Here is a 20,762-nt window from a genome sequence, read left to right on the forward strand (position 1 = left end):
GTGCAAATGTCTTGTCTGCCTGGGCATGGCGTTTGCTGTGGCTGGCCCTGCCCAACTCGGCTACTGTGTGAGCTGATGCTGGTTACGGGGTGCTACTTGTAGAGAGAGGGCGGCCAGGTTTGGTGGGTACCCCCCGCCGCCTGTGTCTACCTCGGTAACGCATCACTTGCCTCTCTTCCCAGACTTGTTGATGAAGGGTCCCACTTACGTGTGCTTTCAAGACCGGGCTAGCTTAATAAGCACTGCAATGCGTGCAAGCCAGGTTGGCTAACTCGCTGAGGTGAGATAGCTTATTCTAGCTATTCCTGCCTCCCCATGGTGGATTCGCTTGGTTGTTCTAAATGGACTATGCTGCGGTCAAAGAGGTTAGCTAGCCTAGCTTAGGCTTAAAAGCCTCCTGGCTAGCATTGGCTAGCATGCTTAACTTCCGGCGAGTGAAACTTACTAGCTTCCCCCGGCCTTATGGGAACCCCATTCCTATTTTCAATTCCTAGAGTGAAGGAAGCGGGGTTTCCGTGCACCTCTGATGAAAAAGCAGCCCCCCCCCAAGCACTCGGCTGGGGTAACCCAGGATACTACGTCAGCCATTGCCAGAGACCCCTGTGCCTGTAAAGGGCCCAGTCTTCATGCAGGCTATACAGTCTCACGGAAGCACAACGTATGCTGGAAGCTTGTCCATGTTTAATGCTGCCCCCCTATGTTACCACACGTTCCACAGTGTTCATAGGGTTCAAGGGGTGTATCAATCTCCCCAGGGTGAGTGATAAGTTGGGTTACTGTCCACAAGGGGTGCCCCTCCCCCACGGGTGTGTCATTACTGGGATTCATTGTTGATTCCTGCCTGAAGGTCACTAGTCCCTATGAGGTGTCTTGGGATACAGGTTATGGGCTCTTTAGGCGATTAGTTGTTGGGAGTCGAGGGAACAAACAAAGTTGGACACGACCACATTATTATCCCACATGCAGTCGCTGTGGTTCATATGAGCCCCGAAATGGGGCTGTCTTTTTCCAGCTCAACGCTTTTCATTCCTAATATTTTTGTCTATTTTTAATGCGTCCAGTCCAGTCCTGCAAACATAGGAATGAGAAGCATCCTGCCCCTTCAGATCGCACTTGATGTTAAGATACAGGCTACAATTTTATGTGCCTCCCCCATGCTTCTGCAGCATCATCACATCGACTGTTTCCGAGGCCTCAGTGCCCATTCCCGTCTCCAGAAGCAGGCAAACCCTGTGTTTCTTATATTGAAAGATCTGTGACGGCTGGTACAGCTGGTATTCATGGTTACGAAATGGGATGGGACTTTCCTTCCCAGAAATCACCTCAGAGTTTACAAACTCAGAATGCTCACGAGCCGCTGGCTATTACAGCGATTGGTCGAGTGAGCAAGCAGTGTTACACACATCCATGCTATTGTCCTATATTCAGTCTTTAGGCTTCATAAGAAACAAGAAAAATAGCTGTCTGACGCCATCTCAGTGCATTCAATTTCTGGGTCTCGAGCTAGACTCACACGCTTATCGCGTTTTTTCTATCCCTACGGATGGTATCTGGGTTCTGGTTCTGCTTAGCCAAATTTTGTCTCAGTCACTCAGTGCGTTTTTGCCAGTGCCTGTGGAGATGATGGCTTCTGTTGTGGAAGTCGTTCCCGTGGGGCTATTGTTGATGCAGCCCTTCCAGTGCTGAGTGCTTGCCACTCACCTGGATGCATCTCGCAGCCTATGCTGGTCGCTTCGGGCGTCCCTGTTAGGCCTACGGTCCAGGGTCCAGTCAATGGACCCTCTGCTGTTGTCATGGGGGCTCCCATGGGCTGAGATATATACTCTGCAAATTTGGGGGTTATGGACAGTGGTGTGACGCACACTGCATGTCAATTTCCCAGAGTATCTGGCACTCAGGCGCTTCCCCCTGTTTTTGTCAGGACGGTTTGTGCTGGTCAGCACCAGCAGAATGTCGGTGGTGGCATGCATAAATGATGGGGAGAGACTCTGTCTTTCTGGGGAGCAGTGCACACATGCTTTCACTCTGGGCGACCCATGTCCCCTGTTGCCTCAACTAAGATGAAGATCTTTTATCAAGGTCTCAGGAGTGGAGCCTCTCCCAGGTATGGGGAATGTTCTGCAGGGCTGACGTAGATCTTTATGCATGACTTTGATCTCTTATTTTTATCTGTATTTTGTTTAAACTGCATTGTTGGTTAGGGGCTCGTAAGTAAGCATTTCACTGTAAGGTACACCTGTTGTATTCGGCGCATGTGTCTAATACAATTTGATTTGATCTCCAGAAAATGCGCAGTGTCGTCAATTTTTTTTCTAAGAGGGACACGAGTTCCCCGTTGGGAATGGACGCTCTGGCACACCAGTGGCCTCGGACCCTTGCGTTTCCACCGGTGGTTCTGATCCAGCCCACATTGGAGAGGTTGCGCTGGGTGGCCTTACCATTGATTCTTGTGGCTCCCCGTTGTCCCAGGCAGCCTTGGTTTACAGGGACAGGTTGGCAAGTTGGTTTCCATGGGCCTGTCCCCTAAGAGGGCCAATCTGATGGCTAGAGGTTTAACGCTGAATGTTATTTCTACCATTCAGTCTGCAACGGCACCCTATACGAGAAGGCTGTATGTATAAAAGGCAAGCTTTTGAGCTCTGGTTCCAAGATAAAGGATTTTTTCATTATCAGTGCTCTGTGAGGCACATCCTTATGGTTCCTGAAAGTTGTATGTCATCTCAGACAAGTCTCTAAACCTATTGCTCCCACATAGGACTTGGCGCTGATTTTGGAGGCACTGTGTGCAGCCCCCTTTGAGCCTCTGGAATCGGTGGATCTGAAGATCCTCTCCTAAAAAGCCTGCCTACTCATGGTATTGGCCTTGGCTAAACATGTTGGGGACCTCCGTGCGTTATCAGTACACCCTTCCTGTACTCAGTTCGCCACTGGCAACTCTAAGGTGATGTTGAGTGATAAAACGCGGCCTTTGCCCCGAAAGTCATGGCTATGTCCTCCAGGTCCTTAGCCTTTGAGCGATTTACCTTTTTGCCTCCTCCTTTGGCTTTAGAAGAGCAATTGTGATTTACAAGCCATGAACGGACCCATTGATACCCGGTTATATGTGACCAACTTTTTGCCTGTTTTGCTAATCCAGCTCGCACAGGGCGCTCTCTAAGCAGCGTCTCTCCCACTGAATTGTGGAGGCTATCTCCCTGGCATACAGCAGCATGGGGCAAGGATTTCCTACAGCAGTGTATGGACCCACTCCACAAGGGGTCTGGCAACATCTTGGGCGTTATTTAAAGGTTTGACTATAGGAGATATTTCTGCTGCGTTGAGTTGGGCATCACCACACACTTTTGTGAAGTTTTATCACTTGGATGTCACTGCTTCCAGTATAGTACACAGAGTACTTATGGCTGGGACAGGGGAAAGTCACTAGCCAGCACGTTGTGTGTGCAATACTGGCGCATCTGGTGAGATCAGGTCTGGTTGGTTTGCCATGGGCTGTTTCATTAAGTATCTGTTGGGGTCAGCTTGGGGCGTGAATATATTTCCCCATGGTATTTTGTACCGATGTTGACTGACCGAAGGGGAATGTAACATTATGACTATAACTATTGTTCCCAAGAAGGAGGGAAACGAGGTACAAAACCAGTTTGGCCCAGCACAGTCCATTCCTGGGCTCGATGTAGACGGGTATTAAATTGAAGGAATGAATCTGAACCTCCAGTGGAATGCGGGCCTCCAGCGAGGCACGGATTTCATTGTAGATCCTTCAACCGAAGTCGCGAGAGTGTGACTCCAAATAGTATGTTATAACTCATTTCCTTCCTCCAGGGAACAGAAGTTATAGTCATGACATTGGGACACATCATATTTTGTTTTTTCCCTCCTTACAGGACATACCTGGTCATTTCTGTTCTGTACAATAGTGTGCAACCAATAAAATCTTGTGTAATTTGGTCAGATGCTCGACTACGTAGCATGTCCATGAGAGATTATGCAACCAACAACTTTGTGTCCATGATGTCATCACATAACAGGGTTTAAGGCTATCGTGTGTACTCTATATCTGTTACTGTTGGTTTGTGTGATAGCATGCAAACCATAACATTTTGAGGACTTTGGGTGGAAGTGGGAGGCATTGCACAATCTTGCCAATTCATTGTTGGGATGTTTAAAAAAAAACAAATGTTGGTGTGATTGTGTACTGTGAACTGATAAAAGACAATAGTAGGAATAGGGATGCAGAGGCAGGATTTGACACAACAGGCAGTGTGGTAGCATAGCATCAGATGGATTCTAAAATAGAATGGATTCTTAGAGAGTCAAGAGAATGCTCTTTGACAGTCCCACAACAATCTGACACAATAGAATCTGACCACGCCAAATCACACAATGTTAGGATTCTTATCTGCAAACGAAAGGAAATGGATTGACACACTTGGAGAAGCTTGTCAGACAAGCAAAGAGACGTTTGAGACTCCTTAGTAGATACAAACTCCCCACTGGTTTGGTTTAAAACAGGGGTTCACAAACCTGTTGGGGCCGGGGACCGCTTATGTGATTCCAATTCATCAGGGACCCACTCATAATCAGAACACAACTCGAGTGAGTTACATAATATTATTTAAGGAGTTGCTATGACTTCTGCGGTGCATGGCCGGACGAACCAAGTCTCGGCCCTAGGAGGGAACATATTAAAGGGATTCTTCGGGATTTTGATAACAAAGCCCTTTATCTACTTCACCAGAGTCTGATGGATACCATTTGTATGCCTCTGCATCCAGTATGATGGAAGTTAGAGGTAGTTTTGTGAGCCAGTGCTAACTAGAGTTAGTGTAATGCAGTGTGAGTGTCATAGTGCTGGAAACTGAGGTCCTGTCTCAGGGATTGTACTCGGGTCTTAACTTGGTCTCGGACAATGAAGACTCGTAATTTCTTCCGAGACCAACAGAGTAAAGCCAGGACTTTCTACTTCACCCATAAAATTATTGTCCTGTACTTTAATAATAAAATATCCTCAAACTTTGTCCCACTCGACAGAAATTCCTTGATTCGCTGGTAAGGATGAGTGGGGTAAGTTGTAACCTATTTTGTATTTGTATCTATTACATACCTTTTTGGGTTAGTGCTCATTTGTTTGGCTCTCTATTTGCCCCCAGCATGCATTATTTCACTATTCTGAATATCTAAGGAATCCACATGTTCTTCTGAAATATGAACACAGAAATACTGGACATTTTGAACTTTTATTATGGTGGTGATTTGACACAATTGCAACCATGTTATTGATTTGGACTAAAAAAATTCTGGTCTCAGTCTTGACTCGGTTTGGACCCCTGCTGGTCTTGGTCACAACTCGGTCCTGCCCCCCCTCCGGTCTTGAATCAGTCTCGCTTTAGGCGGTCTCAAACACAGCATTGGCGCAATGACTGGAAGTATATGGTATCTGCAAGCATGCAAGTTAGCAATTGCGATAGATCTAGTTATCAACTTCCTTCAAACTGCAGGCAGAGAGATAGAAATGGTATCCACAAGTTCATGACTCTGTAGATAAAGGGCATCATTGCGAAAATCCAGATGTGTCCCTTTAAAGGCCCCAGAGAGAAAATTATAAAATGTTCAAGCTAATTTCCTGTGATTCTACACATTTTGTCATGTAGCAGAGAGATTTGGGGTTGTTTCGACTTTAAAGATAATATCCTGCAATTCTACCATTTTTTCTATGAAGCAGAGAGAAAACGTTGCAGTTTTAAAGCTGAAATTACAGTCCATTTATGTAAAAAAAAAATATTGAAGTATTGAGTTGAACAAAATGTATAATTGGTAGATACCAATATCCTTTTGAGCTTCCCAGTCCAATGTTGCCCAGGGTTAAGAACATACATTTTACATTAATAATATTACAATGTATTGTTTACACCCTCTAAACTTTGTTTAGTTTAATCTGTTTGTTGTTAGTAATATTCATACAAAATACACAAATGTAAGAATTTATATATATATACAGTATATATGTATATACAGTTTTAGTCGGAAGTTTACATAAATAAAATAAAATTGAAATATCACAGTTACATAAGTTTTCAGAACATTTACTCATTTCTTTATTGAAGTACCTTTGTCAGTGACTACAGCCTCACTTCCTCTTGGATATGACGCTACAAGCTTGGCACACCTGTATTTGGGGAGTTTCTCCCATTCTTCTCTACAGATCCTCTCAAGCTCTGTCAGGTTGGATGGGGACCAAGCATCATGTCTGGAAGAAAACTGACACCATCCCTACGGTGAAACTTGGTGGTGGCAACATCACGCTGTGGGCATGTACTTAAGTGGCAGGCACTGAGGAGACTGGTCAGCATCAAGGTAAAGATGAACGGAGAAAAGCATAGAGAGATCCTTGATGAAAACCTGCTCCAGAGCGCTCAGGACTTCAGACTGGGGCAATGGTTCACCTTCCAACAGGACAATGACCCTAAGCACACAGCCAAGACAATGTAGGAGTTGCTACGGGACAAGTCTCTGAATGTCCTTGAGTGGCCCAGCTAGAGTTCGGACTTGAACCCGATCGAACATCTTTGGAGAGTCCTGAAAATAGCTGTGCAGCGGCGCTTGCCATCCAACCTGGCTTGAGAGGATCTGCAGAGAGGAATGGGAGAAACTCCCGAAATACAGGTGTGCCAAGCTTGTAGCGTCATACCCAAGAAAACTGCTGTAATCGCTGCCAAAGGTTCTTCAACAAAGTACTGAGTAAAGGGTCTGAATACTTATGTAACTGTGGTATTTCAGTTTTTAATTTGTAATAAATGTAGAAAAATTCTAAAACCCTTTTCTTGTTTTGTCTTTATGGGGTATTGTGTGTGGATTGATGAGGAAAACATTTTTTAAATCAATTTTAGAATTAGACTGTAACGTAACAAAATGTGGAAAAAGTCAAAGGGTCTGAATACTTCCCGAAGGCACTGTTTATTTAGATATGGCTGCAGGATCCCCTGCAGTACCTCCAGACCCCACTTTGAGAACAAAATTTACAAAATTAGTTACGTGCACATATTTTTCTTTACCAAACACATATGTTTTCCATTCAAATTTTTGTCATGTTTGTCATTTATTATCATTGTCTTGTCCCTGTTCTAAGAATGCTGATTTTCATTTGGACACGTGTGAACAAATCACATTTGAAAAAAATGTTTTTGGACACTTGTGAAGTTTCACATGTACAAAAATCCCCACATGTGACATTACACATGAATAATGCATTACTTCCAGCTACATATGGTCTCCCATCCAGGGACCAACCAGGGCCGACCCTGATCAGCTTCAGAGGCATGCAGGTGCTATGTTGCTGGAATGGATGTTCGAAAACATGCAACTAGATAAAGGGCAGCAAAAGCAAAGGCCAGGGTAACAACTGAAGATAATAAAAATTGCAGGAAAGAGGGAGGCGTTTCATTTAATTGCGTTATCATAAAAGCATTTTTACTGAAAACGACACATTTTTGCATCCATTTACAATACGTTTTTCTAGCATTTAAAGAGTATTTCCTTGCAACACTTTGTTTAGCTATCAATAATTTTGTGGACATATTTTGCTTTCAATACCATTATTTTTGTTTGCAATACTAAGAGCCGTTAGACAAGCCTACGCCCATGTTTGCCTTAGATGGTAGTCATCTTGTATCATTTCTTCCCAGCAAATTTGAGACACTACCTTTAGTATGTCATAATCCTCATTGGTCTAGTATCCTATCCTGGAACGCAGCTTTTGCCATGCTGTTCTCGGCTTCAGTTTCGCTTGAGATTGATGGTACAAAGGTAACTTACTCACTAGAGGATTGAACCATAATAACACTACTACTCTATTAAAGGTGTTTGAAGTGGCTATCCCTAATAGCCTCTTGAAAGAAAAAGAAAATGCAACCACTCTCAAATCCATAGACTTATGCTAATCCATTATATCAAAATTATAATATTAATCATGTTTTTAGGCTCTACAGTGTTTGGTTACATTTATTTTCTTTACAAACATTGGAGTAAATGTTTTCTTACATGTAAAATTGCCAATTTGATTTTCACTTTCACATGTGGAGTTTTCTTACATGTGAATCTGCAAATCAGATTGTTTTCACAGGTTTTTACATGGTAAACGGCAAATGTGATTTTCATGTTTTTCACATGTGGAAATGCAATTCCAAATGTGAAAGTGAAATGTAATACTGTACATGGGAAAATATGGTTTCACATGTGAAAATAAAGCTCAATGTGAAAACAGCTATTCCACATGTAAAACAGTGTATGATTTTCACATGGGAAACTGCCGCTTCTTCCATGTTTTTTTGTTGTAAGGGTTGTGGTTTCTCTTTTGGTCACACCGACCTTGTCTCGACTCATTAACTTTTACAGCTCAGCAACGTTTTGCAGAAATGGTTGGGTCGAAAGACATTGACTACATAGCAACTTAGACTGCTCAAAATGTTTAAAAAAAAAGACTTATCCACGAGCTACAAAATGTCTGCTGTTCTTGAATTGTTATGTTTATAGGGATAGCCTGCTGTCACTGTGTGTGAAAGGCAATTTGGAACACTGACATCATATCTTCCACAGTCTCACGTGCTCTACGGGCTTCAAACTCAACTCTGGACCTCAAAGCCAGTTCCACTGCATTTTTTCCATTGTTCCCCTCCTTTTTAATAAGGTAGAACATAAAACCAGCAGGCTCGGGCCTCGTGGGGTAAGAGTTGAGAACCCTTTCTCTACAATATCTCATAAAGAAGGCTAATAATAATTTGGTGTTCTAAATCAATTTACTCGCATGCACAGTTGATGGTTAGCTATGCTTCAAATGCTAAAATTGAACACTGTGTAACTACAAAAAAGATATATTTATCTATAATATATACTCTTGACAGTATCTCTGTTGTGGTTTGCCTGCTGTCAATATCCCATCTTAGAACATACACAAACTGTTGAGAGATATAGATTTGTTGCCTTTCTTGGATTTACTCTCAAAGATCAGAGCTATTGAACGACATTTTAATGATGGTGCTTATGTCACCAATACAAATATCAACAACTACCAACATCCCGTCAGCATCCATCACCCTTAATTGACTAAGTAACAAGACCTCATCTAGACACTTGCTCTGGCTCCACCCATATCATGGCCGCTGGTCACATCAATATAGTTAACCTAACCGATGCAAATATCAACTCATAAATCTCATGCACAAAGAACTTCAATGTTTTACATTTGAGTAATTTAGCAGATGCTCTTATCCAGAGCGACTTACAGTTAGTGCATTCAAGCAGAGCACACAGACACAGCACACAGAGCGCGTGCACATTCTGAGCAGAACCGTGTTGGAAAGGCTACTGAGTAATCAGCAGGGGGGTGGATTGTTGGAAATAGTAAGAGGCGACGTGATGTGGTCAACTGTACCGCCGGTGGTGGTGTCAGTTGAGAAAGTAAAGGATCTTCTTACAGGGACCATACCCGTGGGGAAACAGAGTCTCTTATGTCTGTTTCCCATTCTCTGGTGATCACTGCCTTTCCTTTTGTTGTGAAGGAAGCATTCTGGGACCTGCTTCCCTTCATTGTGTATTTTTCCCAAAGTGAGAGCAGGTACTTATGACTCACAAGTACTGGGACATGAGAATATACTCCAAGGAGGTTAGCTCAAGCTTAAGGCTGTGTCAGTGCCCAAGGGGGATATCATCTGTAGTATGGTATCTGAAGTTCTGGAGATGTCCTTATGGATAAGTAGAGTAACAATTCATATGGATACGTTGATATGGAAAGTGAGAGTCAAATTTTATAATTAAAAAAATTGCATTTAAAAGCCTTCTTGCTGTACCTTAGAGAACTGCTTTATATCGACCCATATTATAGCTGGACCAAGTGATCAAAATGAACTTTTAGAATTAAAATCTCGAAATTCCTAACATACTGTACCCAATTCCTCCATATTGAACATTTATTACAGTGGCTTGCGAAAGTATTCACCCCCCTTGGCATTTTTCCTATTTTGTTGCCTTACAACCTGGATTTTAAATACATTTTTGGGGGTTTGTATCATTTGATTTACACAACACGCCTACTACTTTGAAGACACAAAATATATTTTATTGTGAAACAAACAAGAAATAAGACAAAAAAAACGGAAAACTTGAGTGTGCATAACTATTCAACCCCCCCAAGTCAATACTTTGTTAGAGCCACATTTAGCAGAAATTACAGCTGCAAGTCTCTTGGGGTATGTCTCTATAAGCTTGCCACATCTAGCCACTGGGATTTTTGCCCATTCTTAAAGTTGGATGGGTTCCGCTTGTGTACAGCAATCTTTAAGTCATACCACAGATTCTCAATTGGATTGAGGTCTGGACTTTGACTAGGCCATTCCAAGGCATTTAAATGTTTCCCCTTAAACCACTCAAGTGTTGCTTTAGCAGTATGCTTAGGGTCATTGTCTTGTTGGAACGTGAACCTCCGTCCCAGTCTCAAATCTCTGGAAGACTGAAACAGTTTTCCCTCAAGAATTTTCCTGTATATAGCACGTTGGAGTGGGGGCTATCCTGTCCCAGCGATCCGTCCAGGACCAAAAGCGCCATCTCTGTGCCTTCCTGTCCCATTGTCTCAACTCTGCAGAAAGAAACTACGATGTGGGTAACCGAGAACTCCTGGCAGTCAAGGTGGCACTGGAGGAGTGGAGACACTGGCTGGAGGGAGCAGAAATTTTTGGTTTGGACCGACCACCACAATTTGGAACATCTGCGCTCAGCCAAGCACCTTAACTCCAGGCAGGCCCGGTGGGCTCTGTTATTCATCAGGTTCAACATCACCATTTCCTATCGCCCAGGGTCCAAGAATGTTAAACCTGATTCGCCTGTACAGTCCCGCTGCCACATCCTCTGACTCTGAGACCATCCTCCCTACCTCATGCCTTGTGGCTGTTGTGGGCTGGGGTATTGAGACCCTGGTCTGCAAGGCACAACGTTCCCAGCCTGCCCCCAGAGGGAGCCTGGCTAACCGGTTGTTCGTCCCTAATTCCGATCCAGGGTCCTGGAAGGGGCTCATTCCTCCAGGCTTACCTGTCATCCGGGTTCCCGTCGAATCCCTACATTCCCCCGACAACGTTTCTGGTAGCCAACAATGGTTCCTGACGCCTTTTCCTTCATCGTTGCATGCACCATTTGTGCTCAGAATAAGACTCCGCGGCAAGCCCCTTCCGGCCTCCTTCAGCCACTACCTGTCCCTCATCGTCCCTGGTCCAATATCTCCCTGGACTTCGTCACTTGGCTCCCTCCGTCTGATGGCAACACCATCATTATAACGGTAGTGGATGGGTTTTCCAAGGCCACCCATTTCATCCCTCTCCCTACACTACCCTCTGCCAAAAAGAAGGTTCAGCTCATGGTGCAGCACATCTTCAGGATCCACGGACTCCCGGTGGACACGGTCTCTGACCGGGGTCCTCAGTCCTTGTCACAGTTCTGGAAGGTGTTCTGCATCCTTATTGGGTCGTCAGCCAGTCTGTCCTCCGGATTCCATCCCCAATCCAACGGCCAGTCGGAGCGAGCAAACCAAGACCTGGAACCAACATTAAGATGCCTCGTCTCGACCAACCCCACTACCTGGAGCTGACAACTGGTCTGGGTGGAGTATGCCCGGAACATACTTCCCTGTTCGGCCATAGGACTCTCCCCTTTCAAGTGCCCTATGGGGTATCAGCCTCCGCTTTTCCAGAACAAGAGCAGGAAGTCAAGATGTTCGTCTGCCGCTGTCGGCATAGCTGCAGAAGAGCCCGGGTGGCGCTTCTCAAGACCAACTCCAGGTATCGTCGACAAGCGGACCACCGCCGGACTCCAGCTCCTCGCTATCACATTGGGCAGAGGGTATGGCTATCCACACGGGACCTGCCCCTTCGGGTGGAGTCCTACAATCGTTCCCCCCATTTCATTGGCCCTTTCCCCATTTCTAGAGTCCTTAGTTCCACTGCTGTTCGTCTATTGTTACCCCGTGCCATCCGTATTCACCCTATGTTCCATGTGTCTAGGATTAAGCCCGTGTCTCACAGCCCTTTGTCTTCTGTTTTCAGGGCCACCCCTCGGCCTGTGTCATCGATGGCCATCCGGTGTACACGGTGAGAAGCCTCCTGAGTATTCGACTGCGTGGCAGGGGTTTCCAGTACCTGTTTGACTGGGAGGGTTATGGCCCGGAGGAGAGGTGCTGGGTCTCCATTAGAGACATCGCCATCTTCCACCGCCGGCACCCCGGTCAACCAGGTATGCGCCCAGGTAGGACGCCAGGTGTCACCCCTAGAGGGGGGCCGGGGGTACTTTCACACCCTGATCTGTTTCACCTGTCCTTGTGCTTATCTCCACCCCCTCCAGGTGTCACCCATCTTCCCCATTATCCCCTGGGTATTTATACCTGTGTTTTCTGTCTGTCCGTGTCAGTTTGTCTTGTTTTGTCAACTCAACCAGCATGTTACTCCGGTCTCCTGCTTTTTCCTTTTCTCTGTTTTTTTGCTAGTCCTCCTGGGTTTTGACCCTTACCTGCCTTGACTCTGATCCCGCCTGCCTGACCATACTGCATTGCCACTCTGTACCTCCTGGCCTCTGACCTTGTCATGAACTTTTGCCTGTCCATGACCATTCTCTTGCCTGCTGCTTGAATACTAATAAATATCAGAGACTCTAACCATCTGCCTCCTGTGTCTGCATCTGGGCCTCGCCCTGTGCCCTTATACTTCAGTCGTTTTTTGGGGCATCTGACCTTTATGTTAATATTTATATTTTTGGCTACTTTTACTTTTGATTCATTACATTCCCAAATACAATATTGTACTTTTTACTCCATACATTTTCTCTGACAACCAAAAGTACTCTTTACAATTGCAATGCTTGCTTGAACACACTGTGCAAACATTCACAGATAGCCTTACATTCTCCTGAAAAAGTCTTAAAAAACGTACATTTTTACGTCGATGACAACAAGCTGACCAGGCCTTTTTTTCTCCACACATAGTGTTTTGTGTTTCTTCCAAACAACTCAACTCTAGTTTCATCTGTCCACAGAATATTTTGCCAGTAGCGCTGTGGAACATCCAGGCGCACTATTGCAAAGTTCAGATGTGCAGCAAAGTTTTTTTTGGACAGCAGTGGCTTCTTCCGTGGTGTTCTCCCATGAACACCATTCTTGTTTAGTGTTTTACGTATCGTAGACTCATCAACAGAGTTTGCATGTTCCAGAGATTTCTGTAAGTCTTTAGCTCTCTACTCCTAGGGAGAGTAGCAACAGTGCTGAACTTTCTCCATTTATAGACAGTTTGTCTTACCGTGGACTGATGAACAGCAAGGCTTTTAGAGATACTTCTGTAACCCTTTCCAGTTTTATGCAAGTCAACAATTCTTAATGTTAGGTCTTCTGAGATCTCTTTTGTTCGAGGCATGGTTCACATCAGGCAATGCTTCTTGTGAATAGCAAACTCAAATTTTGTGAGTGTTTTTTATAGGGCAAGGCAGCTCTAACCAACATCTCTAATCTCGTCTCATTGATTGGACTCCATGTTAGCTGACTCCTGACTCCAATTAGCTTTTGGAGAAGTCAATAGCCTAGGAGTTCACATACTTTTTCCAACATACACTGTGAATGTTTAAATGATGTACTTAATATAGACAAGAAAAATACAATCATTTCTGTGTTATTAGTTTAAGCACACTGTTGGTCTATTGTTGTGACCTAGATGAAGACCAGATCAAATGTTATGACTAATTTATGCAGAAATCCAGGTAATTCCAAAGGGTTCACATACTTGTTCTTGCTACTGTGTATGGATGAGCAATGACCAAGTGGTATAGGCAAGATGCAATAGATTGTATTTAATACAGTATATACATATGGGATGAGTAATGCAAGATATGTAAACATCATTATTAAAGTGGCATTAATAAAGTGACTAGTGATCCATTTGTTAGAGTGGCCAATGATTTCAAGTGTTTATGTAGGCAGCAGTCTCTCTGTGTTAGTGATGGCTGTTTAACAGTGTGATGGCCTTGAGATAGAAGCTATTTTTCAGTCTCTCGGTCCCAGCTTTGATGCACCTGTACTGACCTCGCATTCTGGATGGTAGTGGGGTGAACAGGCAGTGTCTCGGGTGGTTGTTGTCGTTGATTATCTTTTTGGTCTTCTTGTGACATCGGGTGCTGTAGGTGTCCTGGACGGCAGGTAGATTGCCCCCGGTGATGCGTTGTGCAGACCGCACCACCATCTGGAGTGCCCTGCGGTTGTGGGCTGTGCAGTTAATACAGCCCGACATTATGCTCTCAATTGTGCTTCTGTAAAAGTTTGACAGTTGCGCATTCTTCACCACACTGTCTGTGTGGGTGCATTCCAGGTGACTATTTCATGAAGCTGGTTGAGAGAATGGCAAGCGTGTGCATAGCTGTCATCAAGGCAAAGTGTGCCTTCTTTAAAGAATCTCAAATATAAAATATATTTTGATTTGTTTAACACATTTTTGGATACTGCATGATTCCATATGTATTTTTTCATAGTTTTGATGTCTTCACTATTATTCTACAATGTTGAAAATAGTCAAAAAAATGAATAATAATGAGTAGGTGTGTCCAAACGTTTGACTGGTGCTGTACTGTACAAATTAGCTCCATTACCTCGACTAACCTGTAGCCCCGCACATTGTCCCCGGTACCTCCACTATATAGCCTCGTTATTGTTATTTTATTGTGTTACCTTTTTATTACTTTAGTTAATTTAGTTAATATTTTCTTAACTCCGTTTTTTCTTAACCCCCTTGTTGGTTAAGGGCTTGTAAGTAGGCATTTCACAATAAGGTCTGTACTTGTTGTATTCTGCGCATGAGACAAATACAATTGGACTTGATTAATAAAAGGGACTTTAAACGAATTATACTTTTACTTTCGATAAATAAGTATATTTTAGCAATTACATTTACTTTTGATGCTTAATTCTATTCAAAACCAAATACTTTTAGACTTCAACTTAAGTGGTAATTTACCGGCTGACTTTCACTTTCACTTAACTTTTTAAAGTTATATACACTGGACCAGTGACCGCATCTCCTAAGCCATGCATGTTTGGATACCAGGCACCGCACAATCTTTGTACAGGGCAGACAGGGAAAAAGGCACAACCGGCACTTGTGAGCAGATCAACAGGCAAATCAACAGGTACAACAACTAGCCGGGGTGGGGGATGACAAACTTGACCACGACTTGCTGGTAGTGCAAAAACATTTACACGCAAAATATTTTGGGGAAATTATACCACCACCCAAAAGGGCACTTTGGAGACTGGAAGGGCAAAAGGGCCATGTGCTCTGCAACAGACTGGTCTCATAGACAAAAAGTAACATAGTAAACCTAAATCCGGGACACTCAATTTAATATGATATGTTACGTTTGGTGTGGTTACATGAGATAGAAGGTTACTTAAGGCAAAAACAAAGGGAGGGTGGACTAGTAAGTGTATAATATGAATGTCTAGCAACCCAAAGGTTTTGTGTTTGACGCTCATCAAGGACAATTTTAGCATTTTAGATAATTAGGAACTTTGCATTTACTTACTAGCTAACTCTTCCCCTAACCTTCTCCCTTTTAGCAAACCCTTGCTCGAACCCTGACCGTAGCCTTAATTAACCCTTTAACCTAACTCCTAATCCTAACCCCTAGAGTTAGCTAATGTTAGCATTATCCACCTATCTAACGTTAGCCACAACAAATAGGAATTTTTACCATATCATACGTTTAGCAGATTTGTTACACATTGCATGAATTGCAAGTCGTAACATATTTTACAAGTTGTAATTTGCGGACAAAACGATATGAAATGCTCTGAGACCCCATTGTCTGCACAGGTGGAGCCATGTCTGTGCAGGTGACTGAACTGGACTGCCACAACAAATCCACAACGACAGCAAAAAGGCAGCTTCGATGCGTTTTGTTCTATAGTGGCCACAGTTGATCCCAAGGTAATTCTCTGGGTGGCCACAACAAGCTGTAGTACCAGCTTTGTGTCCTTTTAACTGAAATCCAGTGAATACTTGAGTTGTTCATCTGCGTACAGTGGTACAAGTTCTGTCCATTCACTCAACTTGGTAATCAATGGTGCCAATGCCACAAACCGTCAACTTGGCAGTAGAACAGGGAATAAAGCCTTTTGGAGAACCACAGCCTGTTTCAACCTGTCAATTGAAACAGGGAATACAGTATACATGATACATTACATTGTCTAGCTAAATTAAATAGTATTGGCCAATTTACATCAATATTATTATCCTATACATATCATCAATATCATGATATTATCCACAGCTGTGTGGATTAACAGATCATTATGTAATGGTCAGCAATGAGGTATTGAGGTGGTTAGTATGCTTGCAGCATAATGTCTCCATATGGCGGCCGCTATGGTATTTTTTGTATAGTGGCCCCCTAATGACATCCTGAGACACTGTTCTGTTTGGCTGCCTTGCCCTGGACTGAGGCCTAGCTACTTTCTCACAAAACAGGCCTGGAATGATTCCAAGCCAACCCTCACTCCACAAAAACATCCCTTGTAAAGCAGTGCTACAACATTACTCAGCCTCCCTCTGTCCTCTGTCTGTCTGTCTGTCTGTCTGTCGGTCTGGTCGGAGGGTCTGGATTTTGTCAGTCAGTCGCTGGGCTAGGTGTTCGTCATCCTGCTGTGCGATAGAGGCAGACTTTGCGCTCCTCTCACAAGCTCTTTGGCCAAGAAGACACAGTATCTAAACAGTGGTATCCTCACAGAGAGCTCGACATGGTCAAAGATGGTACATAGTCTAAGATATCCGCATTAGCAGTGTCGTTTTAAACCATCCTCGGTGATTGTTGACACATTTGGTCTATCTTTTTCAGCCAATCTGTCACCCGAGATAATCTGTCTTTATTCAGTCACAGCTCATAAAGCACCTCTTTTAGAGACCAACTCTCAGTTCAGAATCGTTATCATTGGCAGATACAATGGTAGCGCTAATGTCATTTGGAGTTCAGAGGAAGAATCTCAAAATACTACTAAATACAGGTTATGCTTAGTGTGTAGAGGATCTATAGCCACATGAGACTAGCTATTTATTTTTCTACTGGTGGGGACAGGACAGTGAAACCATAAAACCTAGTCAATAATATAATTACATTATCTTTATGTTTTGATCTTAATTCTGTAGTTTAAAGTAAACGTTTAATTGGTAAAACACTAATGCTTACACATGAAGCATTACGCTTGCAAACAGAAACTTGGCCTACTTGAATAATAAGACAAGAGCACTACTGTAAATATGTCCAACATGTGCAACACAACATAAAGACAGAAAGATTGATGAACTGACAAACCTGTTAGAAACCGTTTAAAAATACTAACGTTTTCCCAAGTAGAACCGAAGTAGACATTTCTTATTAATTCCTCAACCTAGCCACAAATGTTCCTATACTGTACTAGATAACATCTATCATCCAGGCATCATGTTTCGAGCTGGCCCTACCTAACCCCAACGTATCGCTGAGCCACAGAACAGCAGAAAAATGGCTTTGCAGGTGCTGTTTGAAAAGGTCATATGTTATTTTCATTTAAGACACGGATGTGGGGTTGGGGGCCATTTTCCCTCCATCTAACAGACCTGCTAATGTTTTTAATCTACTTTCCTGAGGGCCACTGTAACCGTGCCGACCCCCAACTGAGACACATAATGCCTATTGAGTAGAGTTTGGGTGCAATCCCCATGATGGAGAAGGATCAAGAGAGAAAGTGTGTGTGTGTGTGTGTGTGTGTGTGTGTGTGTGTGTGTGTGTGTGTGTGTGTGTGTGTGTGTGTGTGTGTGTGTGTGTGTGTGTGTGTGTGTGTGTGTGTGTGTGTGTGTGTGTGTGTGTGTGTGTGTGTGTGTGTGTGTGTGTGTGTGTGAGCAGTAAGAGGCCATTTCAAACATCCAGAGTGATGAGAGTCCTCAGCCAAGATGCTTCCTTCCGCAGTGGTTCTGAATGTGAACAAGAGATGCTGTCTAAAACCTTGAAATAAACACCTTTTCAGCTGGAATTGAATGTCCTAGTTTTTGTTTGTGTCTTATTTCATCCCCTGGACTCAGTTTCACAGCCCGATGAAGCCCGAGACAAACTGCAATGAATAGGAGAGTGGTGACTTTCATTTATTTTGCGAGTTCAGGTTTATTCTGTGTTAGTCAGTACCACATTCAAAACAGAGAGTTCTTTTCCAGTTATTTTGCTCATAACTTCAGATAGAACATGATTGAATTTCACATTTATGTGGTCCAGTTGAGTCAACACTGCAACATCTAGTACTGAACATATAATTTCTTATGTCTCATCCAATTGTTCCGATAAGTGTCACTGTGTGGGTAACGAGGGTTTGAATCGCACACAGTATGCCAACTAAGACCTTAAAACCTTCTCAGTAAAAATGCATGCATTTAAAAAAAAAGGGTTCTTCGGCTGTCCACATAGGATAACCATTTTTGGTTCCAGGTTGAACCCTTTTGGGTTACATGTAGAACCCTCTGTGGAAAGGGTTGTACCTGGAACAAAAAAGGAATATTCAAATGGTTCTCCTATTGAGGCACCGGTTTTACCTGGAACCAAAAAGGAATATTCAAAGGGTTCTCCTATTGAGGCACTGGTTTTACCTGGAACCAAAAAGGAATATTCAAAGGGTTCTCCTATTGGGGCACACATTTATGTTCTAGATATCACCTTTTTTTCCCCTAAGAGAGTACCTATGCATTTCCATGATCTACTGTACATGTTGCATTGTACATGCTACACTGTTCTCAATATTTTCTCCAAAACATGTCATGCCTGTAGCTAGCATTCCTTGGTTGATCATCCATACACATCACACATGACTCAAATAGGGCAACTCATTGGTCTATGTGATAAAAAGGGAATAAATTCACTGAGTTACAGAAATGAGTCACAGACAGTCCATTTCAAGTAGTGTTTTGGACAAGCCCATACGTGGACAATAGCAGCGTAGATAATAGCAGCGCAGCATATTTACACCACAAATCAGTAGTAGCATAGAGGCACCAGGCCAGTCATTGTGACAGCATGTCTCTATATTATAATCATGTTTCCAGAATGGACTGGTTGGGTTGGTTTGCTTGGCTAGCCTGGCGTTTCACGGCATCCTGTCTTGAAGGTCGTAAACTGGTGACATAATTCACACAGATTTATAGATGTAATCGAGGAATGCAGGAACAATCCACATCGTCTTTCCACCTTGTACTGACCAGGGGAGAGTCATGCTTCGGGGAGAGTCATGCTTTTTCAATTACAGTCCAGAGGAGGGTCATGTGATTTGTAATTTATTACATTTCAATATTTCTTAGTCTTTTAGAGTGAGTTGCTTATTTGGCTATATGTCGATGTGTGCCCGATGCCGCCTCTCATCTCTGATTCTCCGCTGGGCGCACAATATCAATTGCGCTTATAGGCTAGTTATTGTGGTCTCAATCAAATGATCCATAGGCTATAGGTTACTAAGTGTAAAGGCATATTAAAGGCATATTTTTAATACAGCTGCTGGGATGGTGTAAATAAAACGAGGCTGAATTATACACGGCAATGGACATTCCAACCCTGAGCCGCGGTCTGCTCTGCCCTTGCTGATCTAAAACGTTTTTGTTTGTTTGTTGTTGTGCTGCTTAAACAATGGACGTGCTGGGTAGGGCTATGGTGGTAGTTCAGGAGTGAAGTCAAAGGTTTCTTCAGAATTTGTTTTATTTATTAGAACCAAGTAATATATATGCTATATGCTCTGTTCAGTTCGAGACTGAGATCGAAGATGAGAAGGAGGACCGAAAGTCAACTTTGATAGCTTGGTTTTATTAAAAACAATATGTTTCTTGCCCATGATCTATTTAGCAGAGTTATTGACCTCACCACAAGCCAGATTCAAGTAACTTACATTGTTGTTCTGAAACTTGAAGCAGCAGTCGCTGCACAATCAATCGGATGTGGACAGCTCATGGTGCTGAATGTAGGCAAATTCAAGTTGGCATAATTCATTTCAACCGTCTTCATTTTAATTAGACATTACTAATAACAAGAGGGCTTTGTGTTGGAGCCTATTTATTCCTATTTAAGAAAAAGTAGGTAGGCTTACCTGTTTGACACACAGAATTAGGCTACAGGCGCCTATATCCGTAGATTTGTCGGTCAATTCCTTGACACACCATGCACTCTATAAATATCCTATCTCCGCGTCAATGAACGGCTATTAAGTTAAAAGCAAGACTCAAATTGAGGGGGCATGAGAGGGTATGCCGTAGGCCTACCTTTTATTAAAGAAAATGGCAAAAAGCATTAGCTTATCCCTTGTTACATTGTAGAATACTAGTGAAGACATCAAAACTATGAAATAACACATATGGAAACATGTAGTAACCAAAAAATTGTTAAACAAATCCAAATATATTTTAGATTTCAGATTCCCCTTGACTTGACGACAGCTTTGCACACTCTCTGCATTCTCTCAAAGAGCTTCATAAGGAATGCTTTTCCAACAGTCTTGAAGGAGTCCTCACATATGCTGAGCACTTGTTGGCTGCTTTTCCGGCACTCTGCAGTCCAACTCATCCCAAACCATCTCAATTGGGTTGAGGTCGGGTGATTGTGGAGGCCAGGTCATCTGATGCAGCACTCCATCACTCTCCTTCTTGGTCAAATAGCCCTTCCACAGCCTGGAGGTGTTTTGGGTCACTGTC

Source organism: Oncorhynchus gorbuscha, linkage group LG08 (genome assembly GCF_021184085.1).
Source record: "Oncorhynchus gorbuscha isolate QuinsamMale2020 ecotype Even-year linkage group LG08, OgorEven_v1.0, whole genome shotgun sequence".
Taxonomy (NCBI): domain Eukaryota; kingdom Metazoa; phylum Chordata; class Actinopteri; order Salmoniformes; family Salmonidae; genus Oncorhynchus; species Oncorhynchus gorbuscha.